Here is a 24,224-nt window from a genome sequence, read left to right on the forward strand (position 1 = left end):
TACTCCCCATTTTTACATGAAACGCTAATAAACGTTCTGGTGGATATAGGATAGACAAAGGTTCATAAAAATAAATACTATGAGGCACTCTAAAACATAAGCAAATGTTAGTTTCAACAGAAACTAATGGTTTTTTAAGTGGATACCCCGTATTATTATTTCTTACGCAATCAGTGACATGAAAAATCACAAAAAGAATGGCGTTGGCTCCAATGCAACACGTCTATTACACCCATAGAAACTGCAAAGCGAAGTTCGCTTGAAATAAACGAAACGCACCGCTATTGCATATCTCGATATGCAAGCGTGAACCCCACGTTGCTCATAATCGCCATGTGATTGACGTACGTTTTCTTACTGCCACTTTTGTCACGAGGTCGGAAAGTAGTAACATGATTTCCTCCCACAAACACTGATATGTGGGGATCACGCTTGCATCTCGGGATGTGCACTAGCGGGGCGTTTCGTTTATTTGAAGCGGCAACTTGGCTTTGCAAAGTCTCGGGGTGTAATTGACTTACTGCTATGCAACGGACTCCACTCTTTGTGTGACTTTTCATGTTATTGATTGCGTAAGAAAAATGTAGGGGGTGTCCGTATAAAGAAAACATAAGTTAGTATTGAAACTTATATTTGCCTACGTATTGGAATGTCTCATAGTATTTACTTTGATGTGCCCCTGGCTTACGTTCATTTCCCTTGAAAGTCGTTTTCAGTATCTAATGTCGTACCAGAGATATTTGAACTTTTAAGCTTCTAGGCGTTCCACCATATACGACATAGGCAACATAATTTTAATACGTGTGGTATATAAACATATTTAACCCTTTCAGGGGAAGTGGTTCCGTTTGAAACCACCTACAATTTTCTCATTTTGTGGCAAAAGGGCAGTGTCTACATTTGGGGACACCGTTGAACAGTCTAGTTGGTGCTGTCCTCTAGCGGCTGTCACTGGAACCGCTTCGAAATCTGTGAATATTAGCATGTAGTGAGGCGAGTTGGATAGCCATTTTTGTACGCTGTGCGTGAACGTCTTTGTTCTCAAATTATGACTGTATTCTTCTGTATTAGGTAACTTTTATGCATGTATTTAAATGGAGAATACATTAATACAATATGTACTGCAATAATAACCAAAATAATGCACTTATTTCCGTGAATGTTGTGGTGGTTCCATTTGAAACCACTGCTCCTGTAACGGCAGCATTAGTAGGTATGACGATTTTTTTTCCACTTTCACGTGATGTATTCTCACATACTAAAGAATGAGGAAATTCTGGAGTGCCTTTTCGCAGATATTCCTTCAGATCCCGATTCGCAGATTGACACTAGCAGTGACACTGAAAGTGATGTCCTAGCTGAAGACAGTGATCTGGATTTGCGAATGAAAACACGTGTTTTATCTCAAATTATTTCGGAAAGTGAGAGTGAGGACCATTTTGACAATGACAGTGATGACAGTTTCAGCACTAATGACGATTTGCCACTGTCTTCCATTGCGAATTTTTCATGGGGAAAGGACGCCAGTGCAATGTATTTCGCCGCCAACTTTTCAGAGGAAGCTGGTGTACGAGGAAAACTTAAAAATGACATTGAAGGTACGCAACCAGTAGATTTTTTTTGTGTCTGTTTTGTGACACTACGTTAGAACACACAGTTTTCTACATCTACATCTACGTCCATACTCCGCAAGCCACCTGACGGTGTGTGGCGGAGGGTACCTTCAGTACCTCTATCGGTTCTCCCTTCTATTCCAGTCTCGTATTGTTCGTGGAAAGAAGGACTGTCGGTATGCCTCTGTGTGGGCTCTAATTTCTCTGGTTTTATCCTCATGGTCTCTTCGCGAGATATACGTAGGAGGGAGCAATATACTGCTTGACTCTTCGGTGAAGGTATGTTCTCGAAACTTCAATAAAAGCCCGTACAGAGCTACTGAGCGTCTCTCCTGCAGAGTCTTCCACTGGAATTTATCTATCATCTCCGTAACGCTTTCGCGATTACTAAATGATCCTGTAACGAAGCGCGCTGCTCTCCGTTGGATCTTCTCTATCTCTTCTATCAACCCTATCTGGTCCGGATCCCACACTGTTGAGCAGTATTCAAGCAGTGGGCGAACAAGCGTACTGTAACCTACTTCCTTTGTTTTCGGATTGCAGTTCCTTAGGATTCTTCCAATGAATCTCAGTCTGGCATCTGCTTTACCGACGATCAACATTATATGATCATTCCATTTTAAATCACTCCTAATGCGTACTCCCAGATAATTTATGGTATTAACTGCTTCCAGTTGCTGACCTGCTATTTTGTAGCTAAATGATAAAGGATCTATCTTTCTGTATATTCACAGCACATTACACTTGTCTACATTGAGATTCAATTGCCATTCCCTGCACCATGCGTCAATTCGCTGCAGATCCTCCTGCATTTCAATACAATTATCCATTGTTACAACCTCTCGGTACACCACAGCATCATCTGCAAAAAGCCTCAGTGAACTTCCGATGTCATCCACCAGGTCATTTATGTATATTGTGAATAGCAACGGTCCTATGACACTCCCCTGCGGCACACCTGAAATCACTCTTACTTCGGAAGACTTCTCTCCATTGAGAATAACATGCTGCGTCCTGTTATCTAGGAACTCCTCAATCCAATCACACAATTGGTCTGATAGTCCATATGCTCTTACTTTGTTCATTAAACGACTGTGGGGAACTGTATCGAACGCCTTGCGGAAGTCAAGAAACACGGCATCTACCTGTGAACCCGTGTCTATGGCCCTCTGAGTCTCGTGGACGAATAGCGCGAGCTGGGTTTCACATGACCGTCTTTTTCGAAACCAATGCTGATTCCTACAGAGTAGGTTTCTAGTCTCCAGAAAAGTCATTATACTCGAACACAATACGTGTTCCAAAATTCTGCAACTGATCGACGTTAGAGATATAGGTCTATAGTTCTGCACATCTGTTCGACGTCCCTTCTTGAAAACGGGGATGACCTGTGCCCTTTTCCAATCCTTTGGAACGCTACGCTCTTCTAGAGACCTACGGTACACCGCTGCAAGAAGGGGGGCAAGTTCCTTCGCGTACTCTGTGTAATATTGAACTGGTATCCCATCAGGTCCAGAGGCCTTTCCTCTTTTGAGCGATTTTAATTGTTTCTCTATCCCTCTGTCGTCTATTTCGATATCTACCATTTTGTCATCTGTGCGACAATCTAGAGAAGGAACTACAGTGCAATCTTCCTCTGTGAAACAACTTTGGAAAAAGACATTTAGTATTTCGGCCTTTAGTCTGTCATCCTCTGTTTCAGTACCATTTTGGTCACAGAGTGTCTGGACATTTTGTTTTGATCCACCTACCGCTTTGACATAAGACCAAAATTTGTTATGATTTTCTGCCAAGTCAGTACATAGAACTTTACTTTCGAATTCATTGAACGCCTCTCGCATAGCCCTCCTCGCACTACAGTCTAACCTGTATGCAACACAGAAAGGTGGCAATTTCAGGCCTCTTTCTAAAGCAGAACTAAAAGTATTTTTGGCTATAAACATTCTAATGGGAATCAAGAATCCTTGTTATTATCGTGATTGCTGGTCATCCCATAAGGAGCTTCGAGATGAGTACATTTTCTCACTAATGTCGGTAAAAAGGTTCAGCTGGATTTTGACACATATTCACATCAATGACAACACTGTTATGCCTCCAAGGGAGAGCAGAAATTATGACAAATTATATAAAATCCGTCCACTAATCAATTAGATAGTGATAAACTTCGAAGAATTCTATGCACCTACTAAGGAGCGAGCTATATATGAATGCATGGTGAAGATCAAAGGACGAATCGCATTCAAACAATATATGCCCCAAAAGCCAATCAAGAAGGGATACAAAATCTGGATCAGAGCTGATAAGCTTGGATATATTTGTGATTTTCAGATATATACTGGAAAAGTTGAAGGCATAGTGGAAAAATCCTTAGGAGAGAGAATTGTGAGAGATATGTGTAAAGGCTTGGAAGGAAAGGGATACCACGTATATTTTGACAATTTTTTTACCAGTGTCTCACTTTTACAGAAGCTAAAAGATGACAGACTTTTTGCCTGTGGAACAAATAGATCACACAGAAAAGGCCTTCCTACGCTAAAAGCAGACAAAGAGTTGCAAAGAGGAGTGTTTGATTGGTCAGTTCGTTCTGATGGCATTGCCTGCATCAAGTGGAAAGACAAACGTATGGCCATGTTGCTGTCTACAATTGATGTGTTGAAGAAGTCAGTCGTAAAGGATGGAAAAATCACAAAGGTACCTTGCTAAAAACTAGTGAAATCATATAATGCAAATACAGGATGTGTCGATAAGGCAGATATAATGAACAGTTTTTATGCAATAGACAGGAAATCACGAAGGTGGTGGCTAAGATTATTTTGGTAAATAGTTGATATTTCTATTGGAAATGCATTTATTCTGTTTCGATTATGTAATCCAACAGCGAAGCAAGTGCTAAAGGATTTTCGAAGTCGTGTTGCCACAGGCCTGGTAGGCAGTAATGCCTTCAAAGATAGTCCTGGCCATCCCAGTACACCGTCAGAACCATCTGCAAAAAATTCAAAACTGTTGTTCCCCATGAGAAACGTATATCGGAAGCAAAACATTTGCCAAAACATGGAACCTCAAGGCGCTGTGTGCACTGCAGCACAAAAAAAGAACCCCACAGAAGCAGATGGACATGTAGTCACTGCCAGTTAGCCTTATGCTTATCTGCAGAAAGGAATTGATCTCATCAAAAGTGATGACATTTAGCGGGCAGTGGCTCCATTTGAAACCACCCTGTATGTGGTCAGTTTACGTGTATTTCATTTAATTTTTACATTTTTCTGTCTCACTGTATGAAAATTAATACAATAAAAACAAGGAAAAATTAAAAATTAATGTTTTTGTATTTTGCCCCTGAAAGGGTTAATACGGAAATGTTGTTACTAGAAATACGGGAACGTTTTCCACGATTTCCTTCAAATTTGAACACAATAGTGTAATAAACATTGAGATAGTTATATATTTCTAAACTGCAACACCGAAAATATAAATGTTAAGATATCTCAGAACATCAATATTGTGTTGAAACAGCGATGTTTAAACTACCAAAATCTATATTTTGTGAAAATAATCAAACACCCCTAGCATAGGCAAAGACGGCATTTCTGGGCAAAAGAAAACTGCTAGTATTAACCTATGACTTTAATTTGAGGAAGAAATTTCTGGAAAGGTATGTTGAATGCTCAGCATGTGTGAAGTGAGACATGGACTATGTGGAACCCGAAAAGAAGAGAATCGAAGCGCTTGAGACGTGGAAAATTACGAAACGGGCTCTGACAAGAACCTTATGTAACAAAATTGTGTTTTTTTAGTTACCTTGACAAACTATACTTTTAGTAGGACCCTGTCACTGGATAACAATACGCTATGTAAACTGCCGAATTTTCACTGTGAATGTGCCTAAATATTTAGTTCAGAACCGTGGTGAAGTAACATTTAATGGCTTGAAAGCTGGGAAACCCCGTTTCTACATCACCGTTACTACACTCACTTACGCATTTAGTAGACAAAAACACAAAAAAACATAAATTATGAAATTGCATTGAATGTCATTGTAGAATAAGCTAAACAAACTGCAATAAAAACCAAAGATAATTGAAAAAGTAAGTAAGCTCACGCGTTACTTCGGAAATATTGCAACATAGCGAGCTTCTAAAGAAAACCTAGGAATCTGTCATCGTACAACCGCCAGAACTAAAATTTCTACTTTATTTACACCTTTCCCAAGTAAGAAATAATTTACTTAATTCTGATAGGCCCCAACCAGAACCATAATGGTGGACCCCACAGCTCGCACACATGTCGCAAAATGCAGCACATAAACATGTAATATCCCCCAGAAACTTCAAGGACCACATAAACGCCGGAGCTCATACCCAAAAGACACACAAGACACATATAACAATAAAAAAAGAAAAACAAGAAAAATCGACAGTCATACCAGTCAGTTAATAATACTTTAGTATATTCGTTGAGATTTATTAAACGCAATATCCAAATGATAGCAGACGTATCCCTAGAATGCAAAATAAAACAGTATATCCATTGAGGATACCGAACTGCGACTGTGATTTAAACTGGCGTTTATTTGGTAATACATACGCAACCAGTAGCTTTTTTACGATTTATTCAACCATGAACGTGTTTCCGAGCCACTGCAGCCTCATTTTCAGATGGAGGTGTTACAGTGACATTATCTTGTGAACCAAGTGTAGCTAGATGCAGTGCTGGCGTTGCTGGCGGAAATTACGGAAATTTAGTAATCGGTGACGAAACACTTAAGAATTCGAAAGTTTTTTTATCTTTTAGGTACTTACAGTGCACTGCTTGGGTACTCACGTCAGATTACTTCTTATAACGTGCATCATTACGCTATGTACACAAATGTAGTCATCAATAAGATCGAGTCCTTCTCAGCAATGTGTAGCAATGAGAAAGGACTACAGAGGGACCTCCTGCAACAATAAGAAATTTTCATCCACAAACTAAAATCATCCTAAAAAATCCTGAATGAACAGACTGAGTCAACGCAAAACCTTTTCCTTTTGAATTTCCAGGATATCCTGGCACCAAAAAACCAACAAAATGACAATAATTCATCTTCCTGCATAAATTTTGTTCTTCTTAGTGTGTAACGACTATGGTATTCTGTAACTTACAAAAAGTTTAATTATGTATTAAATATTCACCTCTAGCTGTTTACCTTTTGTATGCGGCAAGCAACATTTACTGAAATGTAAAACCTGTACTAGTAATATTTGTTGTGTACATAGCGTAACAATGCACGTTATAAGAAGCAATCTGACCTGAATGCCACAAGGCAGTGCACTGTAAGTACCTAAAACATAAAAAAAACTTTCAGATTCGTGAATGTTTCGCCACAGATTACTAAATTTCCGTAATTTCCTGCAACAACGCAAGCACTGCACCTAGCTACACCTGGTCCACAAGATAATGGTCCTGTAACACCTCCATCTGAAGATGAGGATGCAGTGGCTCGAAAATATGCTCATGGTTGAATAAATCGTAAAAAAGCGACTGGCTGCATAAAAAATAGCGACTGGTTGTATATTTGTTACCAAATAAACGCCAGCAAAATAAAACGTTTCTCAGAATGTTTTAGCTTGAATTAAAATTACGTATACTGACTCGACCTGAAACTTTAAAAAATAATAACAATTAGGAAATGTCTTGACAGTTCTATAGAAGGACGTTGAAAAATAAGTTGAATTATAAGATAAGAAATGAGGAGGTTCTCCGCTGAATCGACGAATAAAATACAGAGAAGAAGAAAATACAGGATAATAGGACATGTGTTAAGACATCAGGAAATAACTACCATGTTGCTATAGCGAACTGTAAATCATAAAAACTTTAGGAAAAGACAGAGACTGGACAATATTAAATAAATAATTGACGACTCCGAAATGAAAAGGTTAGAACATGAAAGCTGCATCAAATCAGAGGACAGATGATCCAGAAACAGAAACTGGCATCATTCTTCAGAAAATTTTCTGTTACCAAACATCTTAAGCATCCTCCAGTTTCTCTTATTTATGAGTTTTCCCATGGCTATTAAAAGAAGAGCCTGGTACTGCGTCGCACAGGAAGTGTTTCGTCCGCTCGTTCTGAAACTACTTGATTGGTATGAACATAAAAGTTGAAAAGACTGAATACGAAGATAACGTTTGTTCATCATTTTCCTATGTCAATTCGTCTGAGGATAAGAAAGCCTCATATGGTTAGTCGGACTGTTGAAAATCATAATACTGAATAAAGATTAGAACATGAAGTTCAGTGGTTACATCAAAGTTAGACAGGATTTACAGGTTAAATCTACGACTCGATTATAGAGTATCACTTTATTTATACCTACTAGCACCCCTGCATAGAGGAGAAATAGGCGACCGGAAAAGTCCCAACACCAAAAATAATTAATGTAGACTAATGTAATTTTGGGACTACATTTGTCTAGGTAATATATTTAAGAGATTGACGTTGCAAGGATCACAGGTTAATGTAAGTGCGAGAGAGCCATTGTAAAACTGAAATGCTGATACAATAATGACCGGCGTAGCTGCCAGAATGTTGAATGCAAACATTGTGTCATACAGGTGCCATACGTCAGTTTGTGGGATGGAGTTCCATGGCTGTTGCAGTTGATCTGTCAATATAGGGATGGTTAATGCTCGTTGTGGACGGCGCTAATTTTGTCCGATAATGTCCCACCCATACGCGTTCGGTTGGAGACAGATCAGGTGATCGAGCAACCCAAGGCAACACGTCGACAATCTGAAGAGCATGCTGGGTTACAACAGCGGTACGTGGGCGAGCGTTATCCTGTTGGAAAACACCTCCTGGTTTGGAATAACCACGAGAGTACTCCTGCTGTGATACGATATCTCAAGCCATACCGTAGCTCCAGATGTAGATCCAGTGTGTCTAGGGCGCAGACAGGTTGGTTGCATGCGCTCACCGGGCCTCACACGGGCGTCTCTGGCGTTGAGGCAGAACCGAGGTTCATCATAAAACACAACAGATCTCTAATCCGCCCTTGAATGAGCTCTCACTTGGCACCGTTGCAATCGCAAATGGAGGAGGTTTGGGGTCAGTGGAATGCACGCTAACACAGTCTGACTCGGCGCTCTCCTTGAAGTAACCGATTTGTAACAGTTCGTTGTGCCACAGTGGTGTCAACTGCTGCTCGAATAGCTGCTGCAGATGCAGTACGATGCGCCACAGTCATACGGCGAATACGACGGTCATTCCTGCAGTAGTGCCACGTAGCCGCCCAGAGCCGTCTTATTGCGACCGTACATTCTCGCGACATCCGCTGCCAGCAGTCACTAAAGTGGCTACATTCTGTCAGGTCTTTCTGCAGTACCGCGAACGTAACATCCAGCTTCTCGTAACATCGACAAACTCAGTGAGCTGTTGATAATGGCCTCTTCATCTTCTTAAAAGCCACATGAACTCTCTACGTCCGTTCTAAAGGGTAACTAAAGCTCACGATCGTTTTAGTGCGTATTTAAAACAAACATGATTTGCGTCCTCATAGAGGCGGTACTAATACCACTGTCATGCGACTGGCTCGAAATCTAAATCAACGTCATCTTTCATATGTAGAAACGTGCCTGCCAACTTTCGTTTATCTCTCACAACTCCTCCTTAGTATTGGATTTCTTTTTTTCCGTCAGCATATGAAGGTTTTTTACAGAATGATTACATATTTTTCATATTATACTCGTTGAATTCCTTGCTGATTGTGGTCATTTATTCCAAATGTATCACGTAATTCATGGGCGTTTGTAGCGGGAGTTCCGTCGATGTTCATTGATGTTGATTTCAGAGAAGATGGAGAAGAGCAAATGTATGAATCTGTTACGGAGAATCCTTATTTGTAAACAACTGAATCTATAATTACATATGAAAGTGAGAAAATTCCACGTTTACCGATCATCTGTTGACGATGATAAAAAAATCCAAATAGACACATTTTACGCACACGGGACGTAAGCCTTCGAAAGGCTTCTTATATATCGCGAAACACCTTCCATGCTATGTATTGGTAAGTGTGGTGATAGACACTTGTCTGCCTCGGAGATCTGTACTCAGCTATCTTCCTGCATTGACTCAAGCCAATGAGAAAGCTTAAGGACAGAACTGGTTCGCAAGTCCTCGTCGCCGGAAGACACACGGCGCTCTTTCCTTCTTCAGCCTGCTGGCATTATGGCGATCCGATAATCTGCTTAGCTTTGTCTTGTGGTAGTGAAATTGACACACTCACAGGACTTCGTTCCGGATTATGATTAGATTGCTGCTCGTTCGTACATTTGCGATGCATTTCCGTGTTTGTGCGTTATGTGGCTTTTCAGATTATGGAACACTAGATTTATTTTACCGTCGCATTTAACGTGAGAAACGTTCGCTCTTAGCTCTTTGAACCTCTTTGGAACACGTGGGGATCAATATCTAATTTTTATTGAGGCATCTACTTATGAAATAGTGTTATCTGTGTTAATGTGAAGACACGTCGTTCGCTAAATTGTATTTGCACATGAGATATCTTATCAAATACTGAACATTACGGTAGGTTTGAGGATAATTTGGGATTTTTATAAGCTTATTTTCACCCCGCTTCAACGTGTTACTTGCTTCCATATGAGTTCGTTCGAGAATCAGATTCTCGAAGCGTCCCACATTAATTTTAATAGGATTGTGAGGAAATATCCTGCCGGAAGCAGAGATTAGAGATTTATGTAATAAAATTATCAGCTATGCAATTGAATTTGTGCTGCTGTTGAACTTCGAGACATGTGCCATCGAAGACGGAGGCATCGAGATAAATTCTGCTACCACGCTGAGTCATTGTTTCAGTTTAAGCTGTCGCACGGCACAGATTGCAGAAAAAAGAATTAAATTAAACGAATTGTATCTATAAGATATAGTTTCTCCTACATGCATATCAGTAGCTGCATGAAGGTCTACAATAAACTTACAAGTATGTCTAAAAGTAACAGACACTGTTGATGATCCACAACTATACAAACTACCGACGAGAGACACAGGAATTTTTTTCTAGCAGTAATTTTCATACGTCACTATTGGGTAGTAGTTCTACACCTAACACAGCTGATGACAAGGTATTGGAAGTCATCGAATTAATTTCGAAAATAAATCTACAACAAAGATTCTAGAGCGAAAGAAGAAAAAATACTAGTCATATCAAACTTCCTGGGAGATTAAAACTGTGTGCCCGACCGAGACTCGAATTCGGGACCTTTGCCTTTCGCGGGAAAGTGCTCTACCATCTGAGCTACCGAAGCACGACTGACAGCCGCTCTAACAGCTTCACTTCTGCCAATATCTCGTCTCCTACCGACCGAGTCTCGGTCGGGCACACAGTTTTAATCTGCCAGGAAGTTTCATATCAGCGCACACTCCGCTGCAGAGTGAAAATCTCATTCTGGAAACATCCCCCAGGCTGTGGCTAAGCCATGTCTCCGCAATATCCTTTCTTTCAGGAGTGCTAGTTCTGCAAAGTTTTGCAGGAGAGCTTCTGTAAAGTTTGGAAGGTAGGAGACGAGATACTGGCAGAAGTGAAGCTGTGAGAGCGGGCGTGAGTCGTGCTTCGGTAGCTCACAAGGGGAGGCCGCCAATTGTGAAATTCAGATTCGATTCATACTGCGCATAATAAAAGCTCATGGCCAGAGGTGTAATGTGGCAAAGCACCAAGATGCACTTCTCAGCCGTGGTCGAGAAAATCGAGACTTAAAATAAACCGTTGCGGGGAAATGGTCTTATACAGCGTCGTGGCGCAGCGGTAAGCGCTCGGCATTGTAATCGGAAGGTCGCCGGATCGAATCTCGTGCCATGCAACATTTTTCTTTTATTATTAGGTTTTTGTAATTCAAATTATATATATATATATATATATATATATATATATATATATATATTAATGAATTGCTTATGCATTTTGGTGAAGGTGGATCGCTCTCCAATTGTACCGCCTCCATTTTTCCGTTTGTTTAACAGAGTGTACCAAAGCTCTCACGTCCGCACTGATTTTCGACGATGTTATAAGTTGCGCTAGGGACCGCATCTACCTTCTTTCGAAGTTAGCAGGCAACTAAGCTTTTTTTGCGGCGGCTCGTTTCGGCCCACTCAACATCTGTCCTTCAAGTGTAACGAGCGAGTAACGGAGCTTATATTTCATACCTGCCACAGCAAATTTGTGTTCGTGGGGTCTCTATTCGAATTCGAACGTTTGACTTACGCTATACGTATTCGTTTCGGAATATCGTTTCTACGTCTTCCGTTAACTATACGTGGTTAACATTATGAAGACAATTAATAACATTTGTGAAATACAACTTTGTTTGCGTAAAACATAATGATGTTCGAAGTCGCCAGTTTTTCCACGACAAACGACCTTCAACAACTTAGTATATGCATAATTGTTGCAACTGATTGCCGGGAATTATATATATATATATATATATATATATATATATATATATATATATGTGTGTGTGTGTGTGTGTGTGTGTGTATAGACACATTTGAATAACAAAAAACAAATACTAAAAAAGAAAAAAAATCGCATGGCGCGAGATTCGATCCGGCGACCTTCGCATTATGAACCCGAGCGCTTACCGCTGCGCTACGACGCTGTCGATAATTATTAACCGTTGAGAGTATTTCACCGTAACGGTTTATTTTAACTGTCGATTTTCTCGACAACGGCTGAGAAGTGCATCTTGGTGCTTTGCCACATTACACCTCTGGCCATGAGCTTTAATCATGCGCAGTATGAATTGAATCTGAATTTCACAATTGGCAGCCTCCCCTTGTCAGATGGTAGAGCACTTGCCCGCGAAAGGCAAAGGTCCCGAGTTCGAGTCTCGGTCGGGCACACAGTTTTAATCTGCCAGGAAGTTTCATATCAGCGCACACTCCGCTGCAGAGTGAAAATCTCATTCTGGAAACTAGTCATATCCTTTGTACACTTCAAAAAAGCTTATGACTGTATCCACATATCTTCAATGACAAAGATACTAAGGAATAATCAAGAAAAATGTTAAACTCAGCTTTAACGAACTACACATCTAAAGTAAAGGTTAGAGGAGAGTTATGTGAACTATTTACGACTGACATAGGGTTAAGACAGGGAAATGTATTATCGTCATTAGTTTTACAACTATGCTCTAGTGTACGAGATGACTGATACAAGAAAAATTACAAAAACACAAGAAGTGGAACCAAGAAAGATCAAATAAACTTAAATTGCTTGGGATTCGTAGATAACGTAGCGTTACTAGCTAATAACATTCAGCAATCCAGAAATCAAACAACAAGCCTACAAAATATAACACAAAAAATAGGACTCCAGATATCATTCGATAAGACTGAGATAATAGTAACAGATCCACTAGTAACCAGTCACATAACAGTAAATAACAGGAAAGTAAAAAGAGCGAAAGAATATAAATACCTAGGAGAAATTATATCATACAACTTGAACGAGAAACTTGCTTGTCAAGAGAGAGCTATAAAAATGATAAAAGCTCAAAAATTAACTTGGTGTACATGCATTAAAAGGGTCTATCAATCAAAACTAAATTAAAACATTATAAGACGGTGGTTGAATCAGAGGTGACATCCGCAAGTGAAACTCTTTTCAAAGACACCCTGAAATACAGAATGGACAGATCCCAAAAGTAGCCAGAAGAACTGCTAGAACATGGATAATAATAAATATTAGAAATCTCGACAATGTGCGAACAGTGACCAATCAAGTGGTGTACAGTGGAGTCGATTACAGATACTATACGAAACAAAAGGGTTTTTTTTTGGTTAAATTATGAGGGCACCAGAAACCAGATCACCAAGGAAAATTATAGTGAAACTTTGGAAGATGAAACAACACGTAGGATGGATAAAGGAAATCAGAGACAATATGAAAGAACTAGAATTAATCCTGCACGATTTGAAAAACAGAAAATTTAAAGGAACTGAAAACACATAAAAATAAGATTTAAACCAAAAACAGACAAACGACAAACAATGAAAAGAATATCTGCAGAACAGCATAAAACATCGGAACCAATGAAAAGGTAATGGGAAACCTATGGAAGATGACCAAGAAATAATTGGCTGAAGTAGTCCAATGAGGCCATAAATTTTGGCTTGGTTAATGTTATCTCCCCTTTTATTATTCCACGCGGTCTCCGAAACTTATAATTTCAATAAAATTGCGTTATTGACATACAGTTTGGATTTAATCTAAAGCGGATGACCTTACAGGTCATAAAAACTTGGCTCATACTCTCTTACGAACTTAAACGTTAAAGTATAAACCGCAGGGCAGTCTTTAATTTTCAGCATCCTTCTGTAACACCACATCCACATCTCACACCCTTCTATTCCCCTTTATCCACAGCCCATGATTCGTTTTCGTACTAAGTCCCGCTCCACACATGCTTTCTGAGAAATTTCTTCCGCAATTTAAGGCCAATACTTTACACCAGTAGATTTCTTTTACCCAGGATTGCTCTCTTTTCCTCCTTGCTTCGTCCGTCATGAGTGACATTGTTCCCAGGATAGCAGAATTCATTCACTTCCTCCAAAACGGCAACTGTCTATATGTGTATGTGTACTCCGAGAACATCATACGATGTGTGGCAGAGGATACATTTGGTAGCACTGTCGCTTCTGCCCTTTCCTGTTCTATTCGCGAATGGTGCCTGGCAGAAACAATAACCGGTAAATGCCCGGAAAAGCTCTAATGTATTTGATTTTCTTATCATGTTCAGTCTGCGAGACGTGTGTGGGTGTAACTAGTATGTCGCCCTACTCTTTCTGGAACGTTCCCTCCCGGAGTTGCAACAATTAACCTCATCGTGACGCACACCGCCTGTCTTGTAGCGTTTGCCACTGGAGGTTATTGGGCATCTTCATAACGCTCTCACACCGTCTAAGGTTGGATCTTCGCTCTCCCTCTCTCTTTTCTTCTATTTAACCCCGCTTCGCAAGGATCCCAAACTAATGAACAGTACTCAAGAACAATTGTTTTGCGAGCCACTTCTTTCGTGATTAACTTACATTTTCGTAAAATTCTTCCAATGAATATTAGCCTCACATCAGCTTTTCCTACTGTTAGTTTTATGTAGTTACTCCACTAATTTAGACAAGAAGAGAATAGAGGCTTCCGAAATGTGATGCAACAGAAGAATGCTGAAGATTAGCTGGGTAGATCATATAACTACAGAGGAGGTACTGAATAGAATTGAGGAGAAGAGGAGATTGTGACACAACCTGAATGAAAGAAGTGACCGGTTGGTAGGACACGTTCTGGGGCATCAAGGGATCACAAATTTACTATTGGAGGGAATCGTGGAGGGCAAAAATCGTAGAGGTCGACCAAGAGATGAATACACTAAGCAGATTCAGAAGGACGTAGGCTGCAGTAGTTACTCGGAGATGAAGAAGCTTGTACAGGATAGAGTAGCATGGACAGCTGCATCAACAACCACAACAACAACAACCACTCTGTATGGTTATTCCTAGGTATCTTAGCGTTGATTTTCTTCTGGGTAGGGACCACAGCTTGAGTAAATTTGAAGAACGAATCATTCCACAGGGCTCTGTTGTAAAATACTTTATCCCACGCTGCTGGTTTCCCACATACCCCATGTGAGCCATGCACTGCTCGTGTTCATGCCATTTATTGTTTGTCATCTTCTCTTACGGTACTGCCACCTCGCTTTCTTATTCCATTTACTGGTATCACTAACTTCTTGCCTTACTTGCCCGTGAGTGGCAGCGGCGCGTATTGATAGTGCACTGTCGTACCATCTCTGGAGCGCCCTGTAGTACACTCCTGGAAATGGAAAAAAGAACACATTGACACCGGTGTGTCAGACCCACCATACTTGCTCCGGACACTGCGAGAGGGCTGTACAAGCAATGACCACACGCACGGCACAGCGGACACACCAGGAACCGCGGCGTTGGCCGTCGAATGGCGCTAGCTGCGCAGCATTTGTGCACCGACGCCGCCAGTGTCAGCCAGTTTGCCGTGGCATACGGAGCTCCATCGCAGTCTTTAACACTGGTAGCATGCCGCGACAGCGTGGACGTGAACCGTATGTGCAGTTGACGGACTTTGAGCGAGGGCGTATAGTGGGCATGCGGGAGGCCGGGTGGACGTACCGCCGAATTGCTCAACACGTGGGGCGTGAGGTCTCCACAGTACATCGATGTTGTCGCCAGTGGTCGGCGGAAGGTGCACGTGCCCGTCGACCTGGGACCGGACCGCAGCGACGCACGGATGCACGCCAAGACCGTAGGATCCTACGCAGTGCCGTAGGGGACCGCACCGCCACTTCCCAGCAAATTAGGGACACTGTTGCTCCTGGGGTATCGGCGAGGACCATTCGCAACCGTCTCCATGAAGCTGGGCTACGGTCCCGCACACCGTTAGGCCGTCTTCCGCTCACGCCCCAACATCGTGCAGCCCGCCTCCAGTGGTGTCGCGACAGGCGTAAATGGAGGGACGAATGGAGAAGTGTCGTCTTCAGCGATGAGAGTCGCTTCTGCCTTGGTGCCAATGATGGTCGTATGCGTGTTTGGCGCCGTGCAGGTGAGCGCCACAATCAGGACTGCATACGACCGAGGCACACAGGGCCAACACCCGGCATCATGGTGTGGGGAGCGATCTCCTACACTGGCCGTACACCACTGGTGATCGTCGAGGGGACACTGAATAGTGCACGGTACATCCAAACCGTCATTGAACCCATCGTTCTACCATTCCTAGACCGGCAAGGGAACTTGCTGTTCCAACAGGACAATGCACGTCCGCACGTATCCCATGCCACCCAACGTGCTCTAGAAGGTGTACGTCAACTACCCTGGCCAGCAAGATCTCCGGATCTGTCCCCCATTGAGCATGTTTGGGACTGGATGAAGCGTCGTCTCACGCGGTCTGCACGTCCAGCACGAACGCTGGTCCAACTGAGGCGCCAGGTGGAAATGGCATGGCAAGCCGTTCCACAGGACTACATCCAGCATCTCTACGATCGTCTCGATGGGAGAATAGCAGCCTGCATTGCTGCGAAAGGTGGATATACACTGTACTAGTGCCGACATTGTGCATGCTCTGTTGCCTGTGTCTATGTGCCTGTGGTTCTGTGAGTGTGATCATGTGATGTATCTGACCCCAGGAATGTGTCAATAAAGTTTCCCCTTCCTGGGACAATGAATTCATGGTGTTCTTATTTCAATTTCCAGGAGTGTATTTCTGGGTCGTCGTGTGCCGGAAGGTGATTTAGAGACAGACCAGGAGTGGAGTTGGGACGCGGCAGCAGTGAAGTCGGGGACCGCTGGCGATACACTTGAACTTTCCGACGGAAGGAGACTGAAGCGAGAATGACCGTTGGTTGGTCGTTCGGTTGGTCGTCTCATCAGCCGACATGTATTGGGTCCTTTTACCGTTTCCGAGCCTAGGCAATCGGTCGCTTGGGGCAGAGGAAGTCTCTGTGGCGCGTGATCAGGCCGGAGCCGCTGGCGGCGTGCGCGGTCGGTTGCAGTTGTGAAGCGTTTCTTGCTAGGATTACGAAGTTTGTCGGCCACAGATCCTGGACACTAAAGTTTAGTGCTCACTTAACCTACTATCAAGCCTCAACTGCTATCACATATCTTCGTTTCATCCTGGTTGTGGCTTTCTGGGAGATTCCCATGAGCAACAAGATGCACTGCGTGCATTGAAGTCGGCTAGAGTTGCAGCCGTTTTCCTGTGTGGTGTTTAACTTAATTTAATTCGTTCCTTCATTAATGAAGCATACCAGCGGTATTTTCCACCTTGTGGCCATTGAGTTCTGGTTACCTGCCCTGGGCGTTGACGTAATTTTCCACAGTGTATTTTTCTCGTCGTGTTGATGCTGTCCAGCACGGCGTGTTGTTCGACAGCTGAGGTGTGTTGGTAGTTTTGGGCGTTTATTTTGACTTGTCTGGATTTGTCACCAGTATCCATAACGTTGTGCTATTGACATCTTGTTGTCATTTTGCCGGTTGGGTGGAGCAGAACAGATCTTGTTGGTTCGTTCGTCGGCTGGCTGTCAGTTTGTTTGCCTTCCAATTAAGAGATTGTCCATCTGGTTGCCTGTCTCACCTAAACATGCATTAGTGTTATGTTCCCGGGATGACCCTTGGAACCTTCTGAGCGTCGCTCCTTGTGTTTTACATAATGATTTCCTTTTTAGTCTGAAGTACTCTGTGTGGCCTTCAGCTGAGTTTTAGCTTATTAAAATTGCAAGGCTTCTTCTTAGACCTTAAGCCATAAAAAAATTGTTTCTTGTGTCTAGGTCTTAACCCGTAAATTTGTTTCAAGTTGGTATGTGGCCTTCAGCCGAGTTTTCAGCCTATTCAGATTAAACTTTGAAAATCTTTGTCTCGGCCTTAAGCCCTAACACTGTTCTTGTATAATGTGAGGCCTTCAGCCGAGTTATATGGGAAAAATTTAAGCTAAGGCTTTCAGCCGATTTATACTGAAGATATTTTTTTTCTTAATGAAGTGAAACCTCCTTAAGAACTCCTGTACCTGAATTCCTTGCTTAGACCTTGTGCCTTGGATTCTCGATGTGGCCTTCAGCTGATCTAAATTAAATCAAAGGAGGTCTTTCGTTAAAACCTTGACAGTTTTGATTCTTGCTTGTATGACTGTGTGTTTTAAGAAATAAAATTTATATGTTGAGTGCAATTGACAGTAACTTATTTTGGCCCCTTTCCACAAATAGAACTACATCCGTTCTGTCCTGCCAGCCCAGGTATTTCACCATCTACAAATGCACTTATAGCAAAAGCTGTGGATACCCCGACCTCCTTCGTAAAATAATTGCGTACCAAGAGTAATTTTGCATAGCACGGTCATCAACGTTCATCATCTTTGATTTTTGTTGAACCATTTGCTGCGTCTGTGTTTTAGGGAAACTCAGGGATAAAAGCACAAGAAAACAGCCACTTGAAACGAAACAGAGGCAATGCTTAGGAGACTAAAGGAAAAAAAAAGTCTGAGCTGTGGAATGCTAGTCGCCCACGTAAGCGAATATTTACTGGGCCCAAAACTAGTAGTGCAGAATGAAGTATTTTAAAATACAGCTCGATGGAATAATATCTATCCTCTATTTTTGGTTGTCACTATCTCCAGTGGTTCATCCCTAATACCTTAACCGAAAATTAATGGGTATCTTAGCCTATTTATGTGCAGTACATTTAATTAATTTATGTTTAAGATGAACCACCATTGCATCAATTACAGATTATCTTCCTGCATTTCACTGCAGTCTTCTGGTGTTACAAATTTTTGTAGCAGTCATCATCATCATCATTTGCGCAATCAGTCCAAGTGCGCCACGCACACCTCCAAGGACCGTATGATGATGAAATTTAATTCCAGCTTTCTGTCGCCAGTCATCCTCTCCGCCTATCTTCATAAGTCCTCGTTGATCCCATCTCCTCACTTTTTCTTTAGACTTCCTAGTAATACTCTCCCATGCACAGTAGAATCCATGGATTTCAAAGGCGACCTTTTCTCGTCCGCCAGATGGGCACGATTTGCCCATACAAGCCGTTTGGTTCTTATCAGACATACAATATTGAAGCTGTTGCAGATATCATCAAGTTCACGGTTATACCGTATCCTTCATTCCCCACTGACGTCATCTTGCTCAGTATTACGTTTAATAGCGCGAAATAATTTTATATTGGCTAAAATCGAGTGCGTAAACGTGCCCCGGGTATGAGGCAGGATTACTCACTTACTAGGGTACGTTTAAGCATAGCTTAGAACAAAATAATGAGTAAACAAAATATACTACTAAACATTTGAAAATATATTTTGTTGGGAGTAAATAAAACTGTATTGGCGTAAACTGTTTCCGGCACACGGGTTGGCAAAGATGTAGCTCGAAGATCGATAATAAGCCATGGATGAAGCGCGGCTATCACGAGAAAAGCCTGAGACACGCCGATGAGCAAGAGTCCTCTAACGCCCTCCCGACAGCACGTATTTAGGCCGCCCCCGCTGACCGGAGAGCCTCACTGGCTCAGTCACACTCCAGTTTGGCGTTCTGTGAGTTAGTTGCAGTGCGGGCTCTGTTCACATCTCAGGTTACGACAGAACATAGCGATTAGATTAGTGTAATAACAAGATTACCGATATTCTCTGAAAGAGGTCTATCACTGAAGAGCTTGTACCACAACTCATGTATTCTATTCAAGATAAGTAGCAGATATCTGTTCATGTAAACAAAGAACTGTATTAATCAACCTGTGCATTTGTGTTGTAGAAAGAGGATGCCAGCCACCCATAACAACATCGCATCCTTTGCTTCCTTACGGTACAAGACACTACAAAAATTACAGGCTTACTTGCATCAATCAACATGTTAAAACACAGCAGTTTTAATGGAAGTAAATAGTGTGTCTTGCTCGAGAACCTCCCCCTGTTAGCATAATGTAGGCTACATAAGAGGTGGAATGTTAACTTGAGTACCAGTCATCATCATTGTCCGAGTTGCAGTTTATGCACACAAAAAATAATGTATTTCCTTTGGCACAGTCGTCGTAAGCCCACCTTTTATTCAGTGGACTCAATTCCTATTTCTGTTCCATTAGCTGCGTCGTTTCAAGCAGTAAATACAAAGGCAATTTTCATCCTCTTCATCGGACTGCTGTTGCTCATAAGAGAAAGGAAGAAGAACTGATGAGACATACGTTGAGACGGGAGTGCCTGCGAACAGATGCTTTGAAAGGACTAGTTTAGGTGAGGAGATTGAAAGGAAGGAGGAGACACAAGATGATAGAAGTCATAAAGGAAAGTGGAGATTACGCACCACGTGAAAACCTGCCTTTGGGCGGAACGCTAATGGTGATATCAGAAGTAGGCCTATCCACATATTTCTTGTTCCTGCTTTTAGCAATTTGTTGCTCATCAGTTATTGCTCTCATATAGTTAATTCTTTCTGCTTGAGAACCATAACAATTTCTACCTTTTACTCTCCCGTGCACTCATTTATTTAAGATTGATTTTCCAACTGCCACTGTCTTAAATTTTCCTTGGCTGGGATATCAGTTATAATGGCAGTGCAAAGTAGTGCATAAACGTGCCACAGTAGTACAGCGTGAACTTGTCCCATCGCCATATTTGAATTAATGTCGAAATTATTGTAGTAACTTCCAGGCGTTAAAATTATACACATGGATCTTATAAAGAAGAAAAATCTCCTGTGAACGAACATACATTTATCTATTCCCGAGTCTAATTGGTATGGTCACTAGGAGCTTCGGTATTTGAGTAACAAAATTTACTCGCATTGCACAAAAACACGAATATGTTCTTCGCGTTAAGCCGTTCACTCAACTGGTACCATGAAATTTCTGAGAGCAGCCAGTAGATGATGTTGTCCATTGTCGATTGTGCTCTAGCAAGAATAGTTCCCGAGAAGGTTTGCCATTTCTGTCTGGAACCTCATCGGAGCACTCTGAGATGAGGTGTAGAAATGAAGTAAAAAATGTGTTCAATATAATTACTTTTATTTAGAACACTACATTGAACTTGTTGCGGCAGAGGTACTTGGTACACAGTATTTTTCGGAAGATTTCACCTGCTTCAACAAATCGTTCTTCCCCTTTACGTATGTATAAATCTTCAATAAAGTCAGCTTGTAGTTAAACTGAGGCCGCATTTACATGTTGCGTTAACAGAAGGGTTTTCTTCAGTACTTGAGCCAAACTCGTAAGTATTTTGCAAAATCGGGACAAACTTGGGTCTTGTCGGGATGTCGAGACTAGAACTCCAGACGGGTGAAGTTCCCGATATATTGTAACCTCCCCGTGAAATTTTCTAAAAAAAATGTCAATAATAGTGAAATGTTATCTTCCCACAAAACTGCATAATAAAAATGAACCAAGCGTAACCTCCTTGCAAAATTAAAGAATAATAATGGCCTAAATGTAAACTCCCCACAAAATTAACGTCAAGATAACCTGACAAATTTTATAAGGCCAGCTGCGCTGACCTTCTGCCCTGTGCAATAATTAAACCTGAACACAAAAACCAAAATTCTTACCTCAGTAAACTGCATCTATATCTGCTCTTATTTTTCGGCACAGCTCCGTGCAATGCTGGCCCGTATTTAATTTTGATTCTTGGAGGGAATGCATGGGAAATATTATTTAACTTGCAATGAATCTTTTTCTTTAAAAAGGTTACTTTGTAGAAAAATTATTATTGGGGCAATTCTTGAACAAATTAATTACAATTAACATATGGTATTAGCTGAGCGCAATGCTGCTTCATTACCTTCGATAACAATATACCTCGTCCAGAACTGTGACCAGAGACCCATGTCGACGCCCGCCGACTCCTCACACACAACTACCGACTGAGTCCAACTCACAACTGCAACTCACGCGGTCAAGCGCAGACTAGCAACGATAAATAACTCTCTGGTCAGAGATTCTGTCATGCCTCGCCACCGCTGTTAATGAATACACTGAATACATACGTGTTTCAATATCAGGACAGATGGTAACCTCGGGACGGCTGGCAACCCTATTCCCGAGAAAAGTGCTCTTAGTAAACGTGCCCCGCGCACAAACTTGCTCCGGCCTTCCTACAGATCTATATTTTGGATCAGTGTTTTGTACAGCTTGCACTATGAAATTTCTTGGCCCGCTGCGAAAATTAATAAGCTGACAGAGACTGAAGCGAGATCCGTTTGCTGCATGGATACGTTCTTCGATCTCTGCTTCACACCTCCTCAGTAAAGACCTCCCCCACATAATTAAAATCGAGCACTCTTTCGTAGGATCCATTTACTAATAACTGTGAGCGGAATAGGTTTCTGGAAAAGAGCGTCAACAGATTCTAGATCTTTCGATTCATTCCCAGGACACCGATCTTACCTGCTGCAGCCTTTAGAATGGCACTCAACCACATCAGTTATTCTTTAGGAGAGGACGATATGGCAAATAGGGGATGCTTGATTGCCTCATCTTTGACCTCGATCACCTCAGAAATTCATATGAAAAGCTTCCCTCCTTATCTTTCCGAGAGCATTGTTGAACGCCGTTGGTGAAATACCATATCCTTGTCTCAGCTCTGTGGTGCTCTTTAGATTTGTTTGTGCGCCAAAACCGCCTCTCAGATTTATCTCAAACCACTACCAGCGCCTACATCTTACGCAAATTCAGGTGTGAGAGCCGAGAAAAATAGCCGCTGAAAACGAAGCGGGAGCAATGCACAAGAAGCCACAAAAATGTGTCTGGGCAGCGCCCTCTCTCGTCACTTGAAGACTCCACTTGTGTACCGCCAGTGGTATCTCGAACCCTGTGAATGCGTCGCCACGCCAATTACCGGGACTCCGCCGCCGTCTAGACGCCGCAGACGCCGACGCCGACGTGCCGACGAACCTCCCCCCCACCCTCTCTCCACCGCTCCCCGGACGTCGCCCTTCCGCCGTCGGAGGAGGAAGAAAAGATCTACTGTCGCAGCTCGCACGTCCTTGTTTACACGCGACACTTCTTTTCTTTCTCGGCGTCTGCCCGGACGGTCTCCTCTGCAACGATCGCGCCCGCCTGTTGTGAAATACGAACCTTCGCCTGCTCGCTGTTGTCGGCTTAATTTAATAATGGAGAGTAGCGCCAACCGGCCGGAGGCGGGTCGTTTTCCTCTTTTCAGTTAAAAGAACGGCTTCGGCGAGTATAACAGCTTCTGTGAAACCCATTTCATTAAGACGGCCGGCGTACATTTCTCGCCAGTCGCGTGCCTGACTAGGAAAAAAAAAAAGCCATTCTTGATCATGCTTAAAGGTTTGTTGTATACAACTAGCGATGCTCCACAGCTTAGCACTAAATGTCTACTGCTGGACGACTTGGCTGGCGGTAATGTAAACCACTATATGAAGCCAAGTCGTTGTTTAATTTTGTTGCCAAAAATCTCAAAATCTTCTTCACCGATTTACTTCAAATATTTACATGACATTTTTAATACACTGGGTATATACATGGTGGCCCAGCTATCTTGTCCACCCAAAATATCTCTGGAACAATAACAGCTATTGGAAAACGACTTTCACCGGTATCAATGTAGTGCTGGGGCCCATGAATTTACATATTTGGAAACATTCCAAAACGAAAGCATATGTGTTTTTTGACACAAACTTATGTTTTTTTTTAATGGACCTCCTATATTTTTTCTTCAGCAATCCATAGCATGACAAAGCACATACACAATGGCGTTGATTGCATCGCAATATTCCCATTACATCCCGAGATATTGAGACGCGAAGTTGACGCTTGAAACGCCCGACATGCGCTGCTAGCGCACGTCCTGAGGCTCAGGCGTGAACCCCATGCTGCCCGTAATCGCGATGTGATTGACATGCGTAATCACACTTCCATACTTATCAAGAGGTCCGAAACGAATAATACGGTCTGCTGCCATCCTGCTGCGATTACGGGCAGCATGGGGTTCACGCCTGAGCCTCAGGACGTGCGCTAGCAGCGCATATCGGGCGTTTCAAGCGTCAACTTCGCGTCTCAATATCTCGGGATGTAATGGGA

This window comes from Schistocerca piceifrons, chromosome 2, assembly GCF_021461385.2.
Source record: "Schistocerca piceifrons isolate TAMUIC-IGC-003096 chromosome 2, iqSchPice1.1, whole genome shotgun sequence".
In the NCBI taxonomy this organism is placed as follows: Eukaryota; Metazoa; Arthropoda; class Insecta; order Orthoptera; family Acrididae; genus Schistocerca; species Schistocerca piceifrons.